The 25,925-nt window shown below is 42.4% G+C and overlaps 1 protein-coding gene across 2 annotated transcripts in view; it reads left to right on the plus strand.

Annotated features, from left to right (window-relative positions):
* The first annotated feature begins 4,299 nt into the window (after positions 1-4,299).
* The window catches only part of LOC132828162 (decorin-like), a 70,153-nt gene continuing 48,527 nt past the window's right edge, over positions 4,300-25,925 (plus strand). For both annotated transcript variants that reach the window (XM_060845089.1, XM_060845088.1), the window contains exon 1: positions 4,300-4,396. The gene's annotated coding sequence lies outside the window, so the exon portion shown is untranslated. The remainder of the gene's footprint in view (positions 4,397-25,925) is intronic.

The following is a 25,925-nucleotide window of genomic DNA, read 5'->3' on the forward strand; positions in this document are numbered from 1 at the left end:
AGACTAAATGTATGATTCAAGAAGAGACTGATACAGATTAAAGTTACAGCTGCATTTTTTTATAAATAATTTATGACAGCAAATAAATGAATACATTGCAGCACCATGAAGTTAGGCGAAAGGGATTACCAGGGATTAACATCATATTCACAAAATGTTTGCCTGGCACAAAAATGTCATCAACAAGCTTTCTTAATTTTACCCCTAACAACTGTAAGAATGGAATAGACAAACAATCTTTTGCCTGCTGATTGTGATGCCTCCTGTTGGCATCCCTGTGCCAATCAGAGTTCTCTGCATTCCCCCTAAGGTCATCTCCCTTTCCTGCATTTCTCCTCCCCACTGCCTTCTCTCAAATGATCCTCCTTGCCAGTTTCCATTGCATCTTGTTTCCCATTGCTCATGGTACTGCCGGGAGTGAGAAGGCTGGTCAGCAGCTCTCTGAAGCAGAACATTCTATCACATCAGACCACAAATCTTTCCTCAAACTAATTCATGGCCTGACATCTAATTGCAGGTCATGCCAATCAAATGGCGTTGGGTCCCTGCATTATGACACTGTAACATCCACACAGTATTCTCTTCAGTGTCTTAACGCTGTTACTTTGTCTAAAATGAGATCAGCCCTGCTGAACTATTTTTGGATTAGATTCCCTACAGTACAGACACAGGCCACTTGGCACAAGACCCCTCCAAAGAGTAACACACCCAGACCCATTCCCTCATCCTAATACACCTAACACTCTGGGCAATTTAGCATGACCAATTCACTTGACCCGCACATCTTTGGATTGTGGGAGGAAACCCACACAGACACTGGTAGAATGTGCAAACTCCACTCAGACAGTCACCCGAGGAAGGAATTGAACCCAGGACCCTGGCACTGTAGGGGGAACAGTGATAACCACTGAACAACCCTGCCACCCTTTTTGTCTAATGGATATTTCCCCAGAATTCAGATCATGAAAGATGCAAACTCAATGGGAACGATTACGAATGGAAATTGCTTGTTTCAGAAAAGTTTAGTGCTGAAACATGAGCTGATTAGTAACTCAATATAACAGAGCTCATGAAATATGCAGTCTTGCCCTTTTTACCAGCTTAAAAGTCTCTGTGCTGAATCTTCCTTTTTTCAGCTAATTCCAAGTTGCATTAGGTTCTTGGAGGGTTTTTCACCACATGACCTACTGAGTTTAATCATGATATGTTATACAACTCACCTCATGAATTACCTGTCACAATAGCATCCTTCATGTTTGATTTCTACCTCACCTTCTCATGAGCTGCTCACTAAGCAACTTTCATTCAGCAGATGTTTGCCTAAAGATGAACATCCCTTGTATCTGCCCCACCTTCAAAAGGCTACAGTACACCTGGAGGAGCACTGGTATCTCAAAGCTGCCCTGTGGATTGATGGGCACAGTCGGAACATTGCAGAGAAGGGAAGGATAGCACCATGATTCTCCCACTGATAACTGGAGGTGCTGATGGACAGGATGGTCCAGAGGAGACGCTTCTTATTGCTGTTGGTCCAAAGGAAGGTGGTACCACCAGATGCTGCCAGTCTGGTCCATGTTTGCCAGCTGGGTGATTGCATTTTTCAGCAGAAACAGCTAACCCTGGAGAGCAATTTGCTTAGCGGCAAGATGGAGATGGTCCAGCGAAAGAAGCAAGCTGCATCAGCTTGGTACACATTCTGGTCTCCATGGTGAGTTTTCCCAACAAACAGCTTGTTGGGCAAGATTGGTAAGATAGAAAATTATTGGGGCACGTTGGTCCATCAGCAAGGGCTGATTAACAGGCAATAATCTCCCGTACTTGACAACAAGCACGAAACTTATCACATTGCTCGTGAGAAGCAGGAAAGATAGAGCGTGATGCTCCTAACATCGAGGTGGTGCTCATCCAACTTCTTTGTCCAATTCTGCCACACATCTTACTCACAGTGCTCGGACCCCTATAATATTTTGCTCCGCATTACTTTTCTTCATTGGTCAATGGCATTTATCCTACAGTCCCTTTGTATAGAACAGAAATCAAAACTATTGCTTGCCTGCAGCAAAGTAGTCAATATAGTTGAATTGGAATTATCTATTCAATCAATTCAACAATCAGGGACATACTTACTGATATCAATGTTAACTAAATTTCACTTGAGTTTTCAAATTCTGTTAGTAGATTGGGCAAGGTTATTGCAGAATTTAACTTTTTAGCTACAATGCTGCTACAGTATTGAAATTTAAAATAATTTTAATGTTTGGACCAAAGTTCAGTCTTCATATGGGTTACAGTGTGGAGAAAAATTCCAGAGCCTTCTGTTGTGTTATCTTTTATGCGCTCTATGTGACTTTAACTTTAAGAGAATTCATATGGGCAATAATTGCCAGTGTAAGGGCCTTAATTTGCGATGGGACCAGGAAGTTTGTCTGTCTACAAACTTTCCACTCTAAGCTGACACTCGTCTTGCTGATTGAATGACTCCTCACCTCAGAGGAAGGACATTAAATTCTGCCTTTTCAATGGGGCTCTGCTTTCTCCACACCTTGATAAAATGTACCCATTATGTCAACATTTATGTCAGCACATTCCACATGCACTTCAATGGAGTGCACAAAAATCAATTGTTTTATTATAGCCATTGCCAAAATTTGTTTCCTCTATCCCAAGATTGTTTAATATCCTGGTAATAATCTATTATTAATCAAATAAAGAACTTGTTGAGGAAGTTTAGACCTTGGGGTGAAGAATAGTTATCTTGCTATATAATGATGTGGAGACTGGGGTGGACAAAATTAAAAATCACACAGTACTAGGTTATAGTCCAATAGATTTATTTGGAGGCACTAGCTTTCAGAGCGCTGCTCCTTCTTCTAGTGACCCTAACTAGTTACCTGATGAAGGACCAGTGCTCTAAAAGCGAGTACTTCAAAATAAACCTGTTGGACTATAACCTGGTGTTGTGTGATTTTTAACCTTGTTATAAAAGACACATGTATTTTCTGTTAAGACTCATTGGTAATCTATACTTCAACACTAAATGGACAGACCAAAACTCAGCATTGAGAAAGGAGGATTGGTGGTAGTGAACGAGACAAATCAGAATATGACTCACTGCAACTCCAAATTTGTCTTCTCATTCTTCTTCACAGATGCAGATCTACCTTCTCATAATAAGAGAAGTAACACAGCATAACTAGTCCAAATTCACTGTGGTTATGTGCTGCATTCATCTGTAAACAGGACATGCTTAGGAAGGTGGAAAAAATACTGAAGATGCTGGAAATCTGAAGCAAACACAGAAAATGCTGGAGAAACTTAGCAAGTCTGACAGCAATCTGTGGAGAGAGAAACAGAGTTAACCTTTCAAGGTTGTTATGCTGGAAGAAGAATCATACCAGTCTCAAAATGGTAACTCTGTTTCGGTCACTTTCATGTTTATGAAGATGTCAGCGACTGTCTGAGTTCCCCATATAGTTCCCTTGTACCTGCCTCACCTCTTTCCATGCCAGACCATTGTAAAGTATCTTGCATACCATTACAGCTGGCAATACATTCCAACTTGGAGCTATGTCACTATACCTTCAGTGACATTTTTGTTAATGTTAAGGTTGCTACCTAAGTACATGTTGTTGTTCTCAGTGCAATGAGACACATTCATTTTGTAGTACAAGTTTAATGTCACACTCTTAGAAGCAAGCACAACTCAATTGGTTTAATGACTCTCCCAATCTGTCTCACTCATTTCCATCAAAAATTTAATTCCTAATATTTTTAGCATGTTCACAACCCTTTTTTTAATGACTTTCCTTGTTCAGGCAATCACAGCAAACTGTGGAAATCAGTCATTATTTTCAACGACATGACTGTTTATAATTAAATTTCAGAGAAATGTTTCACAGAAAGATTTTGAAACCTATTTGAAAGTCAATGCTTCTAATAAGGTATGTTGTTATGGCATTGAATTTTTATCAGTATTTAAGAAAGGTCATGACAATCATCACAAAAATTTAAATGTTTCTAAGAAACCAACAATAACTGGCCAAATGACACCTTAAAGATAAGCAAATGTTGTGTAAGAAAATAGAACAGAAAGGTTCCACCTCAGCACACCCTGGGGCTGGAGATTTTAAGTACCAGCTTAGGCCATAAAATTTACTCTTGGCCTTGATACAGCATTTATCACTTCCATATGATTCCAGCCAGTGTTATTTAGTGAGCCAGCTCCACACAAATTGAAGTTGTGTGATAAAGACCCTGCAAGTCTTTGTTTTTTTTTGTTACCTTCACTGAACTAAGAAGAACCTTGGTCCCTCAGCCACTACTTAATGGATTAAATCTGCAGCCTTCAATTAATCCAGATTCTGACATTCTGAAGATCAAACTTGAGCATCATCAGGTATGGAACATCTTTTGTATTTAATGAGCGGTGAAGCTGCCTTATTTATGTTCCCAACTCAACACCTAGTTTGTATAAGTCCATTAAAAACTGCACTGGTACTTCATGTTCAAAGACTAAATATTTCTCTCAACAATGAGGGGCAACCCAATTTTGATACTATCTAAGTTAAGCAAAATAGGTACATGTACTTATTTTTACACTTCATTGATAAAGTTTTTTAACCAGAAAGAAATCATTTTCACCATGCAGAAGAATTAGTAAGTAGGAAACTTAAGTTGAAGATAATTCATAACAAAGCCAAGAGTGAGGGGAAGAGTGAATGCCCTTATATTGCAAGCTGTGGGAATGTGGAATACATTTCCTGAGACTGATAGAGAATATGTTCTATACTAAGGTACAAGAGGGAATTGGATGCATACTTATATATTCGCAGGGTTATGAGGATAAAGCAGAGATGTGGGACTAACTGGAAAGCTCTTTAAAAGAGCTGGGGCCAGTGCAATCAGTCAGTTTTACAATTACAACATTTAAAGAGCACCTAGATATGTACATGAATGCATAGGGTTTAAAGGAACATGGGCCAAATGCTGGCAACTGGGACCGAGATTAATGCCGAATATCTGGTCAGGATGGACAAGTCGGACCAAAGGGACTGTTGCCATTCTCTACATCCCTATGACTCTATAAGTCCTGCATGATTCTATGAGCATGGAGTTAGTTAATTCATTGACTTTTGAGGGCATTTAGAATATTTTGTTTCATATGTGATATCCAACTGAATTAAAAGGTACAGTCTGGGGCTCTTCATTCACAATCTGATATCTGTGTATCTAAATATTCACACATTGGAAAACTTGTGATGTTTTGGTCTTCATAGTCAAGGAGATGCAAAGTAGTCAAGGAATTCCTTTGCAATTAACAATGGTGGATGCAGAATAAGGTGCCTCACAGTTAAATCATAAGAAATACTGAAGTCTGATTTGGGTCAAAAAATTCCTTCATGCATTTAATTCATAAATCTGTTCCTTTTATAAACATATTTATGAGCTTGCTAGACAGTACACAGAAGAAATCTTAGTAGTTAAGTACAAGGAGCATATTTATCGTATTTGGCCCTAGTTACGTTGCTTGTTTTGATTTGCTTTTATTTGTGTATACAAGAATGTATATATTTTTAAAACTTAGAACTTAGTTTGATCAAAAACATGTCCAGACCATTAATGTGTCTCACTGAGAACATTGCAATCAGATGCCTCCTGGATCTGTAAGGCTTTGGGCGGCACGGTGGCACAGTGGTTAGCACTGCTGCCTCACCGCGCCTGTAGACCCGGGTTCAATTCCCGACTCAGGCGACTGACTGTGTGGAGATTGCACGTTCTCCCCGTGTCTGCGTGGGTTTCCTCCGGGTGCTCCGGTTTCCTCCCACAGTCCAAAGATGTGCGGGTCAGGTGAATTGGCCAAGCTAAATTGCCCGTAGTGTTAGGTAAGGGGTAAATGTAGGGGTATGGGTGGGTTGCGCTTCGGCGGGTCGGTGTGGACTTGTTGGGCCGAAGGGCCTGTTTCCACACTGTAAGTCTAATCTAATCTAAGCTTGTTCAAGTGATTTCTCTTCATTACAAACCTAGAGTTTCTAACGAAATTTATCTGTGTGACTGAAGGTGGGAAGAAATAATGTTTACATTCCACTTGTTAATCACTTTGTCTGCAAGTAATTTCTCAAAAACTAATGCATGGCTTTTAACATAAACATGATATAAAATTAGGGCATGCACAGGGAAGGATTTGATTCATTTTTGCTGAGGATGCTGATCCATTTCCTGGAGTGTTTTGTAATATCCAGCTTCTAGCATTGGGAGATGAGCAAATTTTGGGAGATAAAGAAAATGTTGCGGGTTGTTTTATTTAGATTAGTCGTTGATTGTTTTAGAATGTTATGGATTGTCAAGTCTTCTGTGGCTTGCTTTATCATGGCTGTCCAAATGTGAGCTGTGTTTTCAGTGCAGGTTATTAGAAATGGCTTAGCCTGAAGTGTCTATTGAAATGGTTTCCCTCCTCAGCTTTGTAATTATAGAGCATCCACCAGACAGGGCAAAGTCCCAAGCAATTGAAATAATGTTCAATCAGCAGGGCAGAGGTTTGTTCTCCACTGAATGCCTGATGAATTTTTCAGTTATGAATTCAGCTTCAAATCTAATGCAGCATGATGATACACGGAGATGTGTGGCAGATTGATAAGACTGAGTTCAGGGAGTAATCTAGAATTATACATTTTTGGTCAGCTTCAGCTTCTTAAGAAGTTCTGCTAACTTACAGGTAACTTTCAGTGTTAACTATTAGCTGTGACCGAAATAGCTGTTAACCAGACTCCACATGCCTTGAACTGTGTGTGTTTAGATAGTGCATGAACAGGAATGTGTTGGTTTTGGGAAAATGCTTCATTGCAATAATTAGAGAGAAACACATATCAAAAAGTTAGAGTGAAGTAAGGGACAATGAGCCCACATCTGGTAGTCCTATAGGGGATTGCGAATCAAGCTTGGTCAATCATAAGGTAAAGTCAGATAGTCCCAGAGGACCATAGGGCTGCTCTCTCATTAAATAGAATGACTGGTGGTAGTTTAACCTGTGAGTTACCACACCTCAGGCAAAGGGGCGAGGTTGAATAGGCAGGACCCTCATGGTGACCTCAATTGGTATCAGAATTGAATGCGCACTTTTGGCTTTATAGATCTTCCAAAAGCCCATGTGACTGCAACTGCGATTGTGATCTGTGAACTGACTACTCACTCACCTCCTCAACTTCAGTTCATGTCTCACACAGAAGACCGAAAATCTATTGGGGTCAAAGCAGTTGTCTGATGGTATTTTAGTGTATGAAGAATGGGAAGTAATGAAACCTCATCCGGCTGAGATACAACTGAGTTAGGAAGTGCATTCTCGCATTGGCTATCCTGCTGTAAGTGCAAAAATCCTCAGAAAATCAGGTAAAAGCAGACAAGCAGTTGAAGCATTAATTGAAACTCATTTTCCATAACTTTTCACAAGTGGGTAAAGATTTTTAAAATTACCTCCTCCAAACAAATATCATTTTCAATCCAAGAGGTGACCGTAATAGGGTAAAGGTTAGTATATACTCAAAATTATTGTTAACTTTGTTATTTTGTTTATATTTTTATTATGTGTAGAATGTAAGATGAGAAAGACTCCAAAATTAGAGGAACATTTCACTTTTAAAATATTCAAATAACATAATGTAACTTTTAATAAATTCGAGAGTTCCATGAAGGTATTTTCATAACACCGATATATTGACTGCCTTGGTACACATGCCAGCGTCTTATTTATTTAAAAGTCAGATGTGTTTTAGTGGATAAGCACTCAGCTTGAGAAGCAGGTTAGAATGATACACAATGAGAACGTAACCTAGATAAGAGACAGGCTATGAGTTCTTACCATGGATGAGTGCTTTGTGGCTAACACATACCATTGCTGTCTAGATGGTACACTTGAGTACTATTTAATATTTTGACTAAGAAAAAAATGTTATTTTTAGTGAAGGAACAGAATGGAATAATTCACAACCAGGAAGTGGATGGACAAAGCAAACACTCTGCCAAGGAACTGAAGACTTTTGTTACCAGTTTGACAAAGACTGCTACGCTGCTGTTTTAACACTTACTGTTGCAGAATAATACGCAATACAATGAACAATTATTTCTGTGAGTTATTTTCCAAGTCGAGTTTATTGATGCACAGTGATCTTTGAAAGGAACAGTGAAGTGACTTAATAATAGAAAATGCTAGAAATAGTCAGGCAATATCAGAACTCTGTGAGGTTGCTGTAAAATTTTAGATTCAACCACTCTGTGGACTAACTCAGCTGGTGCATCAACATCACACTCTGCACCATTTCCTTTCTTAGACTCACTTAGCTAAAAGTTCAACAATAAAATTCAGTTCCCCATTTTGAACACAAAGTGAACCAAAGCACATGAGGACATGTTGGGAAAGTAGAGTTTTGGTTAAAAATCAGCTATAGTCTTATTGGATGATGGAGCAGGACAGCATCTCCTTGATGTTTCTTTCCAGCTGCACAGTACTCTGAGATCTATGCTCATCAGCAACTTTCAGAACTGGAAGCCAATGCTGCAATCAATGCTGTGCACAGCACTTGCTGCACCCAGCCACATGGCTTACAGGGAATGTTTGGAGCAGGCGTTTGAGTCCTCATGACCAAATCCTTATTACAGTAAATCAGTTCTGGCCTACAATGACGATGTGGATGTGGATGAGGCTAGAGCAGTGGTTGTAGTGTACATGGATTTTAGTAAGGCATTTGATAAGGATCCCCATGGTAGGCTGATGCGGAAAGTCAGGAGGCATGAGATAATGGGAAATTTGGCCAGTTGGATAGAGAACTGGCTAACCGGTCGAAGTCAGAGAGTGGTGGTAAATGGTAAATATTCAGCCTGGAGTCCAGTTACAAGTGGAGCTCCGCAGGGATCAGTTCTGGGTCCTCTACTGTTTGTAATTTCTATTAATGACTTGGAAGAGGGAGTCGAAGGGTGGGTCAGTAAATTTGCAGACGATACGAAGATTGGTGGAGTTGTGGAAGTGAGGAGGGCTGTTGTCAGCTGCAAAGGGACTTAGATATGATGCAGCTGAAAATGTGTTGCAGGTTAAAGCACAGCAGGTTAGGCAGCATCCAAGGAACAGGAAATTCGACGTTTCGGGCCAGAGCCCTTCATCAGGGAGGAAGAGAGCTTCTTCAAGGAAGGCATCCTTGCAAGAGGATTCACAGTAGGTTAAAATCTTCGAGTAAAAGGTGAGGTCTGCAGATGCTGGAGATCACAGCTGAAAATGTGTTGCTGGTTAAAGCACAGCAGGTTAGGCAGCATCCAAGGAACAGGAAATTCGACGTTTCGGGCCAGAGCCCTTCATCAGGGAGGAAGAGAGCTTCTTCAAGGAAGGCATCCTTGCAAGAGGATTCACAGTAGGTTAAAATCTTCGAGTAAAAGGTGAGGTCTGCAGATGCTGGAGATCACAGCTGAAAATGTGTTGCTGGTTAAAGCACAGCAGGTTAGGCAGCATCCAAGGAACAGGAAATTCGACGTTTCGGGCCAGAGCCCTTCATCAGGGAGGGCTGATGATGCAGAGCTGGGCTGAGGAGTGGCAGATGGAATTCAACCCTGTCAAGTGTGAGGTTGTCCATTTTGGATGGACAAATAAGAATGCGGAATACAGGGTTAACGGTAGGTTTCTTAGTAATGTGGAGGAGCAGAGGGATCTTGGGGTCTATGTTCATAGCTCTTTGAAAGTTGCCACTTAGGTGGATAGAGCTTGTAAGAAGGCCTATGGTATATTAGCTTTCATTAGCAGAGGGATTGAATTCAAGAGTCGTGAGGTGATGTTGCAGCTGTACAGGACCTTGGTAAGGCCACATTTGGAGTACTGTGTGCAGTTCTGGTCGCCTCACTTTAGGAAAGATGTGGAAGCTTTGGAGAGGGTGCAGAGGAGATTTACCAGGATGTTGCCTGGAATGGAGAATAGGTCGTACGAGGATAGGTTGAGAGTGCTAAGCCTTTTCTTATTGGAACGGCGAAGGATGAGGGATGACTTGATAGAGGTTTATAAGATGATCAGGGCAATAGATAGAGTAGACAGTCAGAGACTTTATCCCCGGGTACAACAGAGTGTTACAAGGGGACATAAATTTAAGATGAAGGGTGGAAGGTATAGGGGGGATGTCAGGGGTAGGTTCTTTACCCAGAGAGTGGTGGGGGCATGGAATGCGCTGCCTGTGGGAGTGGCAGAGTCAGAATCATTGGTGACCTTTAAGCGGCAATTAGATAGGTACATGGATAGGTGCTTAAGCTAGGACAAATGTTCAGCACAACATCATGGGCCGAAGGGCCTGTTCTGTGCTGTATTGTTCTATGTTCTATGTTCTATAACATGTATTAAAGAGTGCACTGTTGCCACAGTTGCAAGACAGGTTCCTGAGATGAAACACATGTTTGAACAGATCAAGAAAAATGAAACTGAGGCCATTGGATAGGGTGAAAAGGACCTTGGACATCACTGAGTTGCTTCCAGTCACTTTTTAGGGGCTCCCCTTTGTTATTGAGGTAATTGTTGTAGTTGTCCTTTGACATGCATTGCTTTAACCGTGTGCAAAGGCATCAATTGGATAATGCTTTACTTTAACCGATATATCTTTCCACTGGTGCTTTTTGCACAGAGTGAGGTTTCCAGTTTGTCTTGCAGTTTCTAAAAGCAATTCTAAATAAAAAAAAGCCATGGCTCTCCTTTAAAAATGAACCTTGATTTTCTTTTCACTGCTGACTTTCTTAGAGGCAAACACTTGAACTGCAAAATGTCTGTAAATACAACAATAACTCAATAATATAAAGACTCCTGAGTATTGCAAATAATCTATGGGTTGTGCAGTTTTGGATATTGCCTACATATATAACATATAATTATAGAACTGTGCCTCAAACTTCCAGGCACCATTGACCACGAATTAGGTCAATATTTAATTGGGTTGCTCAAGGGATGCTCCCTTGAGCATCTTGCTGTCTAAATGTTTTCATTTCATTGCAATGGAGAAAGAGAACTTAATTAGTGGTGCCTCATGGTCTGCCAACATTACAGCTGGGGGTTTAACATGTCTCTTCCTTGAATTTATCCAGCGAATTTGAAAGATATCCAAAAACACTGAACATATCAATTTAACTAAGTTAAAACTACAACAATAATCAAAACAGTACCAACAGAAATTGGCTGGTCTTGAAGATCCATGTCAGATGCCATATCACTTGCCCTTTACTCCTCCCTAGGACATCTTGACGCCAAGAACAGCTACAAAAGAATCCTACTCATTGACTACAGGTCAGCCTTCCCCTGTTATCCCCTCGAGACTGATTACTAAACTTAATGATCTTGGATTAAGTCCCACTCTCTGCAACTGGATCCTCAGTTTCCTGACCCACAGCCCACAATCAGTGAAGATTGGGGACAATATTTCATCCTCAATAACACTCAACATTGAAGTCCCCCAAGGGTGAGTACTCAGCCCCCTACTGTACTCACTGTATATCCATGACTGTGTCACCAAATACCAGACTAATGCCATTTACAAGTTGTCTGATGACACCATCAAAGTCGGTCGAATGTCAAATGGCGATGAAACAGACTATACACAGAAGGTGGAAAATCTAGAAAAATGGTGCATTGAGAGCAACATATCTCTCAATGCCAGCAAAACCAAGGAACTCATTCTTGACTTTTGGCAGGATGTTAGTCAGCCCCCTACACATTAACAGCACAGAGGTGGAATGAGTGGAGAGTGTCAAGCTCCTGGGAGTGGTCATCCACAACGAGCTTTCTTGGACTCTTCATGTGGATGCACTGGTTACAAAGGACCAATAATGTCTTTTCTTTGTCAGGCAGCTGAGGAAATTTGGCATGACGACGAATATGCTTGCCAACTTTTATAGGTGTGCCATCGAGGGCATTCTGTCTGTTTGTATCACTACCTGGTATGGCAAATGTACCATTCAAGATTGGAGACAGTTACAGAGAGTGGTGAACTTGGCCCAGACAATCACAAAGGCCAACCTCCCATCTGTAGAATCAGGCCCACTGTCAAGGAAAGGCTGCCAGCATTCTTAAAGATCTATCCCACCCTGGCAATGTTTTTCTACAACCTCTACCACTGGGGAGAAAGTACAGAAGCCTGAACACACACACCAGCTGGTTTTGCAACAGTTTCTACCCTAATGTTGTTAGAATATTGAATGGACTCACGAACTCTTAACATTCGCCTGTACCTGTGTTTTTGTTTTTGCTGATGTTTACCTATTATTTGCAAACTATGCTACTTAACTATGAGATCTGCCTGTATTGCTTGCATGATAAAACTTTTCACTGTGCCTTGGTACACGTGACAATGAATTCAATTCAATTCAATTCAATTCATTGCATTCATCTGAATTACTGATGCTGTAGGTCAATATTCAGTGAATCTTGATTTGGAAAACTGCAGAGAGATCTCAACAGTGAAAGCTCCCAGAATTGAGGGAAAAACTTATCTTGCTCTCTCAGCTTCATATTATTCTACATTACTGAATGACAGAGTAAAACTGCAAAATTATAATCATATGAATTGAACTTAATCTCAAAGTGGATGTAATTCCAATCCTAAAGAGTCCTTAAGAATCTGCTGAGATTTTGGAAGAAATTCATGTTCAATGAAACGATATATTTCACTACATTCGATTTATCCTGTAAGAGTTTGCTTTTGCTTCCGAGACTTTTCTTTCAGTTCTTGCAAAGTTTTAATGTTGTTCCTGAACAAACATTTAAGATGATCACAAAATAAACAATCAAGTCAAAATAAGTTCAGTAATATACTCTCATGGCCCATCTCATCAGATTTAGCAGCACATCAATGTGAAGATTCATTGTAGAATAAACATATTGGTGCCAATATCCCATTCACAGTCAGAATTCTTAAAGACAACAAAAGTAGTTTTAAACGTTACATTCAATAGACAATAGACAATAGACAATAGTTGCGGGAGTAGGCCATTTTGCCCTTTGAGCCTGCACTACCATTCAATATGATCATGGCTGATCATCCTTAATCAGTATCCTGTTCCTGCCTTATCTCCATAACCCTTGATTCCATTATCCTTGAGAGCTCCATCCAACTCTTTCTTAAATGAATCTAGAGACTGCCCCTCCACTGCCCTCTGGGGCAGAGCATTCCACACAGCCACCACTCTCTGGGTGAAGAAGTTTCTCCTCATGTCTGTCCTAAATGGTTTATCCCGTATTTTTAAGCTGTGTCCTCTGGTTCGGCACTCACCCATCAGCGGAAATATGTTTCCTGCCTCCAGAGTGTCCAATCCTTTAATAATCTTATATGTCTCAATCAGATCCCCTCTCAGTCTTCTAAACTCAAGGGTATACAAACCCATTTGCTCCAGTCTTTCAGCGTAAGGTAGTCCCGCCATTCCAGGAATTGACCTCGTGAACCTATGCTGCACTCCCTCAATAGCCAGAATGTCTTTCCTCAAATTACACAATACACAATACTCCTGGTGTGGTCTCACCAGGGCCCTGTACAGCTGCAGAAGAACCTCTTTGCTTCTATATTCAATCCCTCTTGATATGAAGGCCAGCATGCTATTAGCCTTCTTCACTATTGCATGCTTACCTTCATTGACTGGTGCACAAGAACACTCACATCTCTTTGTACTGCCCCTTTACCTAAACTGATTCCATTTTAGGTAGTAATCTGCCTTCTTGTTCTTGCCACCAAAGTGGATAACCATACAGTTATCCACAGTAAACTGCATCTGCCAAGCATCTGACCACTCACCTAACCTGTCCAGGTCACCCTGTAATCTCCTAACATCCTCCTCACATTTCACCCTGCCACCCAGCTTAGTATCATCAGCAAATTTGCTCATGGTATTACTCATACCATCTTCTATATCATTAATATATATTGTAAAATGCTGAGGTCCCAGCACTGATCCCTGCGGTACCCCACTGGTCATTGCCTGCCATTCCAAAATGGAGCTGTTTATCACTACTCTTTGTTTCCTGAGAGCCAACTAATTTTCAATCCAAGTTAGTACTTTGCCCCCAATACCATGCACCCTAATTTTGCTCACTAACCTCCTATGTGGAACTTTATCAAAAGCTTTCTGAAAGTTCATACAACCTGTATAGATTTCCACCCAAGGCTCTAAGTTTGGCTTTTCCCAAACACATCCATTGGTAACTTTCACTCAGGGCAAAATTCACTCAGTGCAGGATAAACCTCATTGGTCGAGACACACCCCTTTCTCATGAAAACTCATGCTATTCTTCAGGAGTTAAAAAGTCCCAAAGGCATGTTGACAGTGATGAAGGAAACATAACTGTGAAACATAAGTGGAGGACAAGGGTGCCTGCTGGGTAGCTAATGAAGTAGTTTCCAGGTGGGTAGTTTCCTAGAAAGCCATGTTAGCGATGGCGTGCTTAGAGTAGGTCAGGATGGAAGGTTGGTGTTGTGTCCAGGGAGGAGAAGAGGGAGACAGCCTGCTGGAGAAGGTAGTATCCAGCCCAGCAGGCTTAGAATGGTGGCTGAAGGTATATGGTCCAGCTGAGTCTGGAATGTTGGATCTTGGGGGGGGGTCAGTTCACCAGAGGGGGGAGTGTTCAGGTGGAGGAGGCATGAAGAGGGGAGGGGCAAGAAAGATCTTAGCTCTGGGAGAGCCAGGCTGATATCTTTGGGTGTTGGATCTGGGGGCTTTGCTGATGCTCAAACAGAGGGATGTCAGCCCACCACAACAGGAAGTGTCAGGTCTTGGTAGTGAGTAGGACTCAGGTTGGTGGGACAGCAGGGGATATTGGTGCCTGCATTGGTGGGTCATGGGTGAGTGTAGATTTGGTTTAGGTCAGGGTGCTGTCTAGTCAGGAGGTAATTGTTTGAGATCCAAGAACCAAGTGGGAGGGGTCTGGGGAAGTGAAGCTGGGGAGGAGGGGCATGATCAGTGCTGAATCAAGTGGTCATTTCAATCATTACCCAAATTTCGATCCTCTAAATTTCCTGGATAACTATTAGCTTAGTTGAAGTGAAACCTTCCAAATCCTGATACTTTTGTGGGTTCCAGGTGCAGGGGAATTGCCCATCAGATACTTCAATTTTCTATTGCATCATGGATCCTGTATTGTGTCAACACACAACTCTAGTCTATACAGGTTCAACAACTGCTGGCCATCAGAATGTCTGGGTCATAGTCACTCTCGTATGGCTGTCCTACTGAGGCATAAAATCCTGTCAATCCAATGAACTGACTTCTCTTCCTCACAAATTGATACAACTCAGTAATTTGATATCTGTACCAAGTGAAGACTAAAATTCATGAGCAATATGAAAATGTAACAATCGTAAGTGATTATGGAACCATAAACTCCATTGATTTGTGTCAATTACTTTTGCACAAGGAATTACTGAATATTGGCCAGAATTTGCTGAGTAAGGATTTTACATTGCTGGTCCTCATTGGGCAAGTTTCCTCAGCATCTCTAGTTTGCAGATTCTCTGCTTACAAACTTGTTGGAAGCCAAAACTAATGATGAACTGTTGAGGGCAATTGTGCACTTTGAAACTTGGAACTGACTGTATATATTGAAAGAGATTTAGAGACTGAGAAAGAAACAGGAATAACTGAAGTGGAGGGTGAACTGGCAGAATGAGAAATAAAGGGAGAATTTTAATAGAGGGGTGGGTTTGGCTACAATTGGAGAGTTATGCCTCCTATATCAGGATATGATCCCAATCTCATCCCATATGTTTCCAGGTTTCAGCAAGGCAGGATTGGAGACAAGAGAGGAATTGTCCTTTAGCAGTGCAAGGTGATAGGTCAGAGAGGAGGGTGGAGTGAATAGGTGGAAAAAAAGATAGGGAGGTAGGACAGGTCATGGGGACGGTGCTGACCGTCCCCATGACCTGTCCTACCTCCCTATCTTCTTTTCCACCTATCCACTCCATCCCCATCCATCTACTGTACTCTTTGCTACCTTCCCCCTCCCTCCTCCCTGACCTATCACCTCCATTCCCACCCCCACTCATCTATTGTAATCTAAATTACTTTCTCCCCACCTCCACTCTCCTCTCATTTATCTCTACACCCATCAGGCACTCTGCCTTCATTCCTGATGAAGGGTTTTGCCCGAAACGTCGATTTTCCTGCTCCTCAGATGCTGCCTGAACTGCTGTGCTTTTCCAGCACCACTCTAATCCAGAATCTGGTTTCCAGCATCTGCAGTCATTGCTTTTACCTTCAGCAGTGCAATAAAGTATAGAAGAATCGTATAAGGTATTTAACTTCTGTTTTGAGCTGGCATTCTGTATTTAAACATAAAGGATTCTCAATCATTGTCTACCAATATGGATTTATAGTGGGAGCAATCCTTTGGTGAAATTGAAAGACTAGGAAGCCTTTGATTAGTGATACTGAAGAGCTCCATCCATGGCCAGGTAAGAGGCTGCTACACATAGCACACCTTCCCTGATAGAGTGCTCTAACTAGCTGATTGGTGAATGCTGCTTTCACTCACTTTTGATTGTGGTTCACCATCTTGGACATAGCAGGAGTGACAGTTAACACAGCTTCACCTTTCACCTCTGACGAAAGACTAAAGGAGAAGTCCACACTAATGCCAGCAGCTGCAGGAGATGCCATTTCCTCAGTAACTTGCTTAGCCACAGGACAAAGGTTGAGATGAGACAAGACCACTGCAGGGTTTACAGGTGGAAGAGCACATCCTTTTTGTCTGTTTGCGTATCAGTACCTCGATAAGGGGAGCAGCTCTCTGCTGTTATCTTCAACCTCCTTACCAGTTGGACAAGTGAACATGCATTGCCAGGGAATAGTAAAGAACCTATTGTTCAAAGGCTGTCTTAAAAGCTGTGCATGCTACATGATATACTTTAGCATCTCGTATAGAATATACCAGCACCCAGCCGGAAGCAGTACAAATGCCCCAAGTTCAAACTTTAACTTATACCAAGCAAAGAAAAAGACATAGTTCATAAGATTTGTTTTTCTATCCTCCACTTATGAATTATTGAATTTATTTTGTGAGAAATGACCAGTTACAACAAAAAGAATCTCTCTCTATGCCATGAAGTCAATGTCGTCAGTATGTTAAATGTGTAATGTACAACAGATTAGATTACTTACAGTGTGGAAACAGGCCCTTCGGCCCAACAAGTCCACACCGACCCACCAAAGCGCAACCCACCCAGACTCATTCCCCTGCACCTAACACTACGGGCAATTTAGCATGGCAGATTCACCTAACCCACACATTTTTTTGGACTGAGGGCAGAAACCGGAGCAAACCCATGCAGACACGGGGAGAATGTGCAAACTCCACAAAGTCAGTCACCTGAGGCAGGAATTGAACCCGGGTCTCTGGTACTGTGAGGCAACAGTGCTAACCACTGTGCCACCATGCCAGTAATATAGTATCAGTAAGCATCAGTAAGACCCCACAGTGTGTAAGCCTGTGATATGGTAACCATTTAAGTAATCAATGTCGTAAGTAAACTTCAAGATATTCAACTCAACAGAACCCAACTATCTATTGTGTGGATAACATACATAAAACTATGAGTGCCATTACTTTTCTATATCTCTTGCCTGTACTTTGTTGTCTTCATTCGCTCAGTTTTCTGATTATTTCTTCCTCATGATATTGTGGATGTTTTGTAGTTTAGTTCAAACATTTTCACTGCCTCATACCCAAATACAGTTGAATAGAAAACTTGGAAAAATATGGATTAGTAGGATCAATGTAGAAGAACGTATGCATTTTTTAAAAAATGAATTATTTATTTTTCTGGTCGTTTTGGATGGCCCAATGTTTCTGAGTTCCTTCAGTTTGTTAATGTAACATAAAATCTGAACACTCTGCTATTATGTGGCTTGGAAATTATGGTTGTCTTTGTAAGTAGTCACAGTGTCAGTTGTGTTAAAATGTTGACCAATGTAAAAGTAAATCTGCAATTAAACACACAGAAATGTATGGTTTCCATTTAGTGTTCCTCTTGTGTAATAATTTAAAGATCACAAATGTTAGTTTGAGGTTTAGATTCTCCACACTATTCATGTTTCTCACAAAAACAGAAACATTGTTTATTTGGAGTAACTAAATGTCAGTGTTTAGATTGTTCTTTCACAGAGGAATTTAGAAAGAGCATATATAATTTGCCAGACATGCTTTATGATTTGAATTGTGAGCAACTTTTAATCCTTTCCTTGATCTAAAATAATGCCTTTACTGTATGAGGGCCCATGCCTTTTCCCCTCAACCCATTATATTACAGGAGTTCTACAGTCTACTTAGTCACAATCTTCCAACTAACTTTACCCGAATGCAATTTGTGACAACTCTTCTATTACCTCTGATAGAAACTTGAACATCATCTTTATTGTCTTTATTATCTTAGGCATTCTTTTGCATATATTTGACATTAACATTGATTAAAAATTGAACATCTAATGTGGCTAAGATTCTTGAATGAAAATTTGATGGTTACTATCATGGCAAGGTACATGGAGTTGTTCATTGCCTTCATTTATTTGCTTCTACGCCAAGTTATGGCAAGAGAAGTGATCTCTCATTGATTGGAAGTGAGTTACCATTTGAAAGTCCAGAAACATTAGGACTAGTACATTCACTAATCTGGAGTGTTTCCCTCTATGGATGTGAGAATCAGACCCCAAGGACAGAGGGTGTTTGCAGAATATTCAGCTTCTGAAGTGTGGATATAGAATCCTGGAGTTGCACAGCACAGAAACGCACTCTTCGGTCAACTTTATTCATGCTGATCAGATATCTCACATGAATCTAGTCCCATTAGTCAACATTTGGTCCATATTCCTCTAAACTCTTCCTATTTATATACCCATCCAGACACCTTTTAAATGTTATAATTGTACCAGCCTCCATCACTTCCTCTGGCAACTCATTCCATACATGCAACATCCTCTGCGTGAAAAAGTTGTCCCTTCAGTCCCCTTTATATCTTTCTCCTCTCATCTTAAACTTAGGCCCATATGATGGAAGATGATTAGAATCAGCTAGATGAAAAGAAAGACATATGAGTGGATTAGATTTGCAATAGGAGCTTAGAAGCCAGAATTATATATCCATATGTATTAATATACATATGCACACAGACTCAAACATATTTTTTTCATGAAATGCAAGTGTTACTAATCAGACCAGCATGGAACCAGGCCAGGTTGCCAAGTTCAGTTCAATACAGAAAGATAGCTGAGTGCTGACATTACAGGTGAAAACTTGATAGCCTTACCTAACAACAATTGAAGGTGAAACTGAGGGCAAGAAACAGAAGAGGAAGAAGAAAGATCAGTTGAGCGGATAACATTGAGATCTGGACTGAGATAAACTTGAAGGAAGCTGGAAAAGAAGGAAGATATTACCAATGTCCCATATTTTATATTGCACACTAATATAAACATCCAAAAATTTGGCACAGCAAGAATTATCAAATAAAAATTGACAGCAAGCCATATAAGGCATCATTAGAATAAGGCATTTCAAATTGAAAAGTGTTGCCCAACATCCTAAAGGAAGAAAAAGGGTTAGAGATTGAAAGGTTTAGGCAGGGAATTACAACAGTTATGGATAAGACAATCAAGGGAACCGCTAACAATGATGGAATAAGTAAAATCAGATCCTCAGGAATGCATGGAATGCAGAGATCTTGGAGGTTTGTGGAGTTGGTGAAGATTACAGACTTCTAGTGGGGCAGGGGGTGGCAAGTAGTGGTGGGTAATGGGAACGAGACCATTGAGTATTTCGTAAATGACAGTGAGAATGATAAAAAAAAATGGCATTCCCTATCAATCAGCAAACAAGGTGATCTGGATGTAATAACTTCTGAATTTACAGATTATCCAAAACTATGTGTGCCTGTTATGACGATGATAAGGATGATGCATAGAGGCTTCAAGGGGTTCGAACAGGCTAAGTGAGTGGGGAAGAACATAATGTGGATAAGTGTGAGATTAACCACTTTGGTAGAGGAACAGAGATACAGAGTCTTTCTTAAATGGAGTTAGTTTGGGAAACATTGATGCCCAAAGGCATCTTGGTGTCTTTGTTCGTAAATCACTGAGTGTTTACATGCAAATACAACAAACAATTAGGATACCAAGTGGCTTTTCAGCATTTATCACAAGAGGATTTGAATACAGACACAAAAATATCTTGTATCAGTTGTATTGACTCTTGGTGAGACTGCACCTGGATGTGCATTCCCTTTGAGGAGAAAGTGAGGTCTGCAGATGCTGGAGATCAGAGCTGAAAATGTGTTGCTGGAAAAGTGCAGCAGGTCAGGCAGCATCCAAGGAACAGGAAATTCGACATTTCGGGCATAACGACGTTTCATCATTCCTGATGAAGGGCTTATGCCTGAAACGTCGAATTTCCTGTTCCTTGGATGCTGCCTGACCTGCTGCGCTTTTCCAGCAACACATTTTCAGCTGTGCATTCGCTTTGCCAGGAAGAAGTGTACTTGCCATACAGGGACAGCAGCAGAGGTTCACCAGGCTTATCCTTTGGTTTATTGAATGATCTTATGAGGAGAAATTGAGAAGACAGGTCCTTATTCCCTGGAGTTCAGAAGAATTAGGGATGATCCCATGGAAATTTACAAAATTCTTAAAGGGGTTTTCAGGGTTGATGCAAGAAGGATGTTTCCCCTATCTGGCAGTTCTAGAATGACAGGACGCTGTCTCGGAATACGGAGAAAGCCATTTGATACTGCGATGGAGAGGAGTTTCTTCACTGAGAGAGTCTTTACTCCATGGAATTCTCTATCATAAGGCCACTATCAGCTTAGACATTAAGTACATTCAAGACAGAGATTGATAAATTTCTGGCTGTTAATAACATCAAGAGATATGGTGATAGTGCAGGACAGTAGCATTAAAGTAAATCATCAGCTGTAGTTAACAGTTGAAGAGCAGGCTGAAGGGGTCAAATAGCCTACTCCTGCACTTATTTAGGTATGTACAAATGGGACAGATGAATTGGACTCAGCGCAAGGTGAGGTATATGTAACAGAATGTTGGATTAACTTACTTTGATAGAGGGTAGTAAAAGGGAGGCTGGTTAGGAATTCATTGGAACAGCGATAACAAGTGAATGGAGGAGGGTTTCATCACCTGATGCAGGGATAAAGACAAGTGATAAGTTTGTGAAAATCAGTAGTCTCAGTGATGGAATGAACATGTCAGAAGTTCATTGCAAGATCCAATATAACACTCAAAGAATGAATGTTTCCTATCCTATTACAAATGTTGTTCACTAAGTAAAAACAAGGGCTGCAGATGTTGGAAACCAGATTCTAGATTAGAGTGGTGCTGGAAGAGCACAGCAGTTCAGGCAGCATCTGAGGAGTAGGAAAATCGACATTTCAGGCAAAAGCCCTTCATCAGGAATACAGGCAGAGTGCCTGAAGGGTGGAGAGATAAGTCAGAGGAGGGTGGGGGTGGGGAGAAAGTTGAATAGAGTACAATAGGTGAATGGGGGTGGGGATGGAGGTGATAGGTCAGGGAGGAGAGTGGGGAATGATAGCAAAGATTACAATGGGTGAATGGGGTTGGGGATGAAGATGGTTGGTCAGAGAGGAGGGTGGAGTGGATAGGTGGAAAGGAAGATAGGCAGGTAGGATAGGTCATGGGGACAGTGCTGAGCTGGAAGTTTGGAGCTGAGGTGAGGTGGGGGAAGGGGAAATGAGGAAACTGGTGAAGTCTACACTGATGCCCTGGGGTTGAAGTGTTTCGAGGTGGAAGATGAGGTGGTCTTCCCCCAGGCATCGGGTGGTGAGGGAGCAGCTGTGAAGGAGGCCCAGGACCTCCATGTCCTCGGCAGAGTGGGAGGGGGTATTGAAATGTTGGGCCATAGGGCGGTGTGGTTGATTGGTGCAGGTGTCCCAGAGATGTTCCCTAAAGTGCTCTGCTAGGAGGCTTCCAGTCTCCCTAATGTAGAGGAGACTGCATTGGGAGCAACGAATACAATAAATGATATTGGTGAATGTGCAGGTAAAACGTTGATGGATGTGTAAGGCTCCTTTGGGGCCTTAGTTGGAGGTGAGGGGGGAGATGTGGGTGCAGGTTTTGCAATTCCTGCAGTGGCAGGGGAAGGTGCCAGGATGGAAGGATGGGTTGTAGAGGGGTGTGGACTTGACCAGGTAGTCACAGAGGGAACGGTCTTTGCGGAAGGTGGAAAGGGGTGGGGAGGGAAATATATCCCTGGTGGTGGGGTCCGTTTGGAGGTGGCGGAAATGTCATCTGATGATTTAGTTTATGCAAAGATTGGTAGTGTGGAAGGTGAGCACCGGGGGGGTCTGTCCTTGTTACGGTTGGAGGGGTAGGGTCTAAGGGCAGAGTTGCAGGATGTGGATGAGATGTGTTGGAGGGCATCTTTCACCACGTGGGAAGGGAAGTTGCGGTCTCTAAAGAAGGAGGCCATCTGGTGTGTTCTGTGGTGGAACTGCTCCTCCTGGGAGCAGATACGGCGGAGGCGGAGGAATTGGGAATACGGGATGGCATTTTTGCAGGAGGTAGGGTGGGAAGAGCTATAATCCATGCAGCTGTGGGAGTCGGTGGGTTTGTAAAAAATGTCGGTGTCAAGTCGGTCATCATTAATGGAGATGGAGAGGTCCAGGAGGGGAGGGATGTGTCAGAGATGGTCCAGGTAAATTTAAGGTCAGGGTGGAATGTGTTGGTGAAGTTGATGAATTGCTCAACCTCCCCGCGGGAGCACGAGGTTGCGCCAATGCAGTCATCAATGTAGCAGAGGAAGAGGTGGGGAGTGGTGCCTTTGTAATTACGGAAGATGGACAGTTCTACATAGCCAACAAAGAGACAGGCATAGCTGGGGCCAATACGGGTGCCCAAGGCTACCCCTTTGGTCTGAAGTAAGTGGGAGGATTTGAAGGAGAAACTGTTAAGGGTGAGGACCAGTTCAGCCAAACGAATGAGAGTGTCGGTGGAAGAGTACTGTTGAGGATGTCGGGAGAGGAAGAAAAGGAGGGCTTGGAGGCCCTGGTCATGGCAGATGGTGGTGTAGAGGGATTGGATATCCATGGTGAAGATGAGGTGTTGGGGGCCGGGGAAACGGAAGTCTTGGAGGAGGTGGAGGAGATGGGTGGTGCCTCAACCATATGTGGAGAGTTCCTGGACTAGGGGGGATAGGACAGTTGAGGTAGGTAGAGATGAGTTCAGTGGGGCAGGAGCATGCTGAGACAATGAGTCGGCCAGGGTGGTCAGGTTTGTGGATCTTGGAAAGGAGGTAGAACCGGGCAGCGGGGTTCCCGGACTATGAGGTTGGAAGCTGTGGGTAGGAGATCTCCTGAGGTGATGAGGTTCTGTATGGTCTGGGAGATGATGGTTTGGTGATGGGGGGGTGAGGTTATGGTCGAGGAGGCAGTAGGAGGAGGTGTCTTTGAGTTGGCGTCTGGCTTCAGCGGTGTAGAGGTGGTTTGATGGTGAGATTGGGATTGGAGCAGAGGGAATGGAGAGCTGCCAATTGTGAGGGTGAGAGGTTGCAATGGGGAGAGGGGTAGACAAGTTGAGGTGGTTAATATCCAGGTGGCAGTTGAAATGAAGAGGTCAAGGGCAGGTAATAGGCGGCACGGGATGTCCAGGTGGATGGAGTATGTTGGAGGTGGGTGAAGAGGTCCTCAGAAAGTGGGCAGGATCCTGACTGTAAAAGTAAGCTCAGAGGTGGAAGCGACGGTAGAAGTTTTGGACGTCACGGCATGTATTAAATTCATTGATGCATGAGCAGAGGGGGATGAAGGTGAGTCCTTTGCTGAGGACTGATCATTCGTCCTCAGTGAGGGGGAGGTCTGGAGGGATGGTGAAAACTCGGCAGGGCTGGGAGCTAGGACCCATGACCCACTGTGGGTGTGGAGCTGGGAGTGGGGCCAGAGCCTGTTTCTGGAGTGGGTGCGGTGGTGGGGGGATGGGGGTGGAGTCATGAGCAGGGGTGGTGTTCCCCTCAGGGTTCTGGGGGGCGGGGATGGTGACAGTGGGATTGTGTGCCTAATCAATCAATTCAAAAATGATTGTCCTGCAGCACTCATATGCTGGGAGTGGCCTGAACAAGTAGAGAATAACATTTTTATCCCTGAGTGGAAGGAAACTCTACCCTCAACAGTTACATAACAGGACTTTTTTCATTGGAGAAAAGGAGGAGGAGAGGGGACCTAATTGAGGTATACAAGATAATGAGAGGCGTAGATAGAGTTGATAGCCAGAGACGATTTCCCAGGGCAGAAATGGCTAACACGAGGGGTCATAGTTTTAAGTTGGTTGAATGAAAGTGTAGAGGGGATGTCAGAGGTGGGTTCTTTACACAGAGAGTTGAGAGAGCATGGAATGCATTGCCAGCAGCAGTTGTGGAAGCAAGGTCATTGGGGACATTTAAGAGACTATTGGACATGCATATGGTCACAGAAATTTGAGGGTGCACACATGAGGATCAATGGTCGGCACAATATCGTGGGCTGAAGGGCCTGTTCTGTGCTGTACTGTTCTATGTTCTATGTTCTATTCTGATTGAATTGCACGTAGACCCAGAAAGATGGTACCTGGACTCTATAAGTCCTGTTGTTCTTTGTGCAAATAGGGAACAAGCACCCTGGTGTAGAAGACTGTGGGGTATAGAAGATGGCAGCACAAGGTTTGGAGACCAGACAGGGAGATGTAAACTGAAGTATCATCTTCTGAGGGTGCCGCAGATACACACAGAGTACTGAAGGACGCAATCCCTTCCCGAGTGCTTTTTCACTTTAGATGATGAGAAAAGAAAGTTCTCATTCTCGTCTGCCTGTCTACACCAAGGCATTATGACACAGACAACTTAGTATACAGACCAACTGGCCTTTTAACAAATTCAATTGACAGTTATTATTTTTTAAAGTAGCAAGCACACCGATCCAGTTCCCGTATTATAGGAAACCGAATTTTTAATGTTTGATTTTTTTTCTCTTATTCATTCAGGGACAAGGGCAGCATTTATTTCCCATCCCTAATTGACCAGAAGACAGTTGAGAGTCAACCACATTGCGGTGGGACTTGTGTAATGTGCAGGCCAGACTGGGTAAGGATGGCAGTTCCTTCCCTGAAGGACACTGGTGAACCAGATGGGTTTTGTTGACAATAACATTGGACTCATGGTCACCATTAGACTCTTAATTCTGGAGTTTTATTGAATTCAAATTCCACCACCTGCGGCATCAGGATTCAAACCTGGGTCCCAACAATATTAGCTAGATTCAATGATAAATACCATTAGGCTTCTGCATCCCCCTTGACGTCACCATGCTGGATTTTACATATGGGCATGATAGCAGCAATCCTGAATTATAAATTCAGGAGTAAGTCTGCTCCAACCTTAGACATTGCCAGGTAGGTGTATGGCAAAAGTAACTGAAAAGAGTTCCAATATTCCCAGTATTTACTTGGAGAAATTCTTAGCTCATACAACACTAGACATCAGAGCTGATAATTTAATGAACAATTATGAAGCAGGCAAGTCCAAACACAAAACCTGTGGTGGCACAGTGGCTCAGTGGTTAGCACAGGCCTCACAGTTGCATGTTTGATACCAGCTTTGGGCGACTGTCTGTTTGGAGTTTGCGCATTCTCCCCGTGTCTATGTGGGTTTCCTCCGGGTGCTCCGGTTTCCCTCCCACAGTCCGAAGATGTGCAGGTCAGGTGAATTGGCCATGTTAAATTGCCCATCATGTTAGGTGCATTAGTCAGAGGGAAGTGGGTCTGGATGGGTTATTCTTCGGAGGGTCGGTGTGGACTGGTTGGGCTGAAGGCCTGTTTCCACCTTGTAGGGAATCTAACATAATCTTAAAAAAAATGGGAAACAGAATCAGGAAGAGACCATACAGCCCATTGAG

Source organism: Hemiscyllium ocellatum, chromosome 26 (genome assembly GCF_020745735.1).
Source record: "Hemiscyllium ocellatum isolate sHemOce1 chromosome 26, sHemOce1.pat.X.cur, whole genome shotgun sequence".
Taxonomy (NCBI): domain Eukaryota; kingdom Metazoa; phylum Chordata; class Chondrichthyes; order Orectolobiformes; family Hemiscylliidae; genus Hemiscyllium; species Hemiscyllium ocellatum.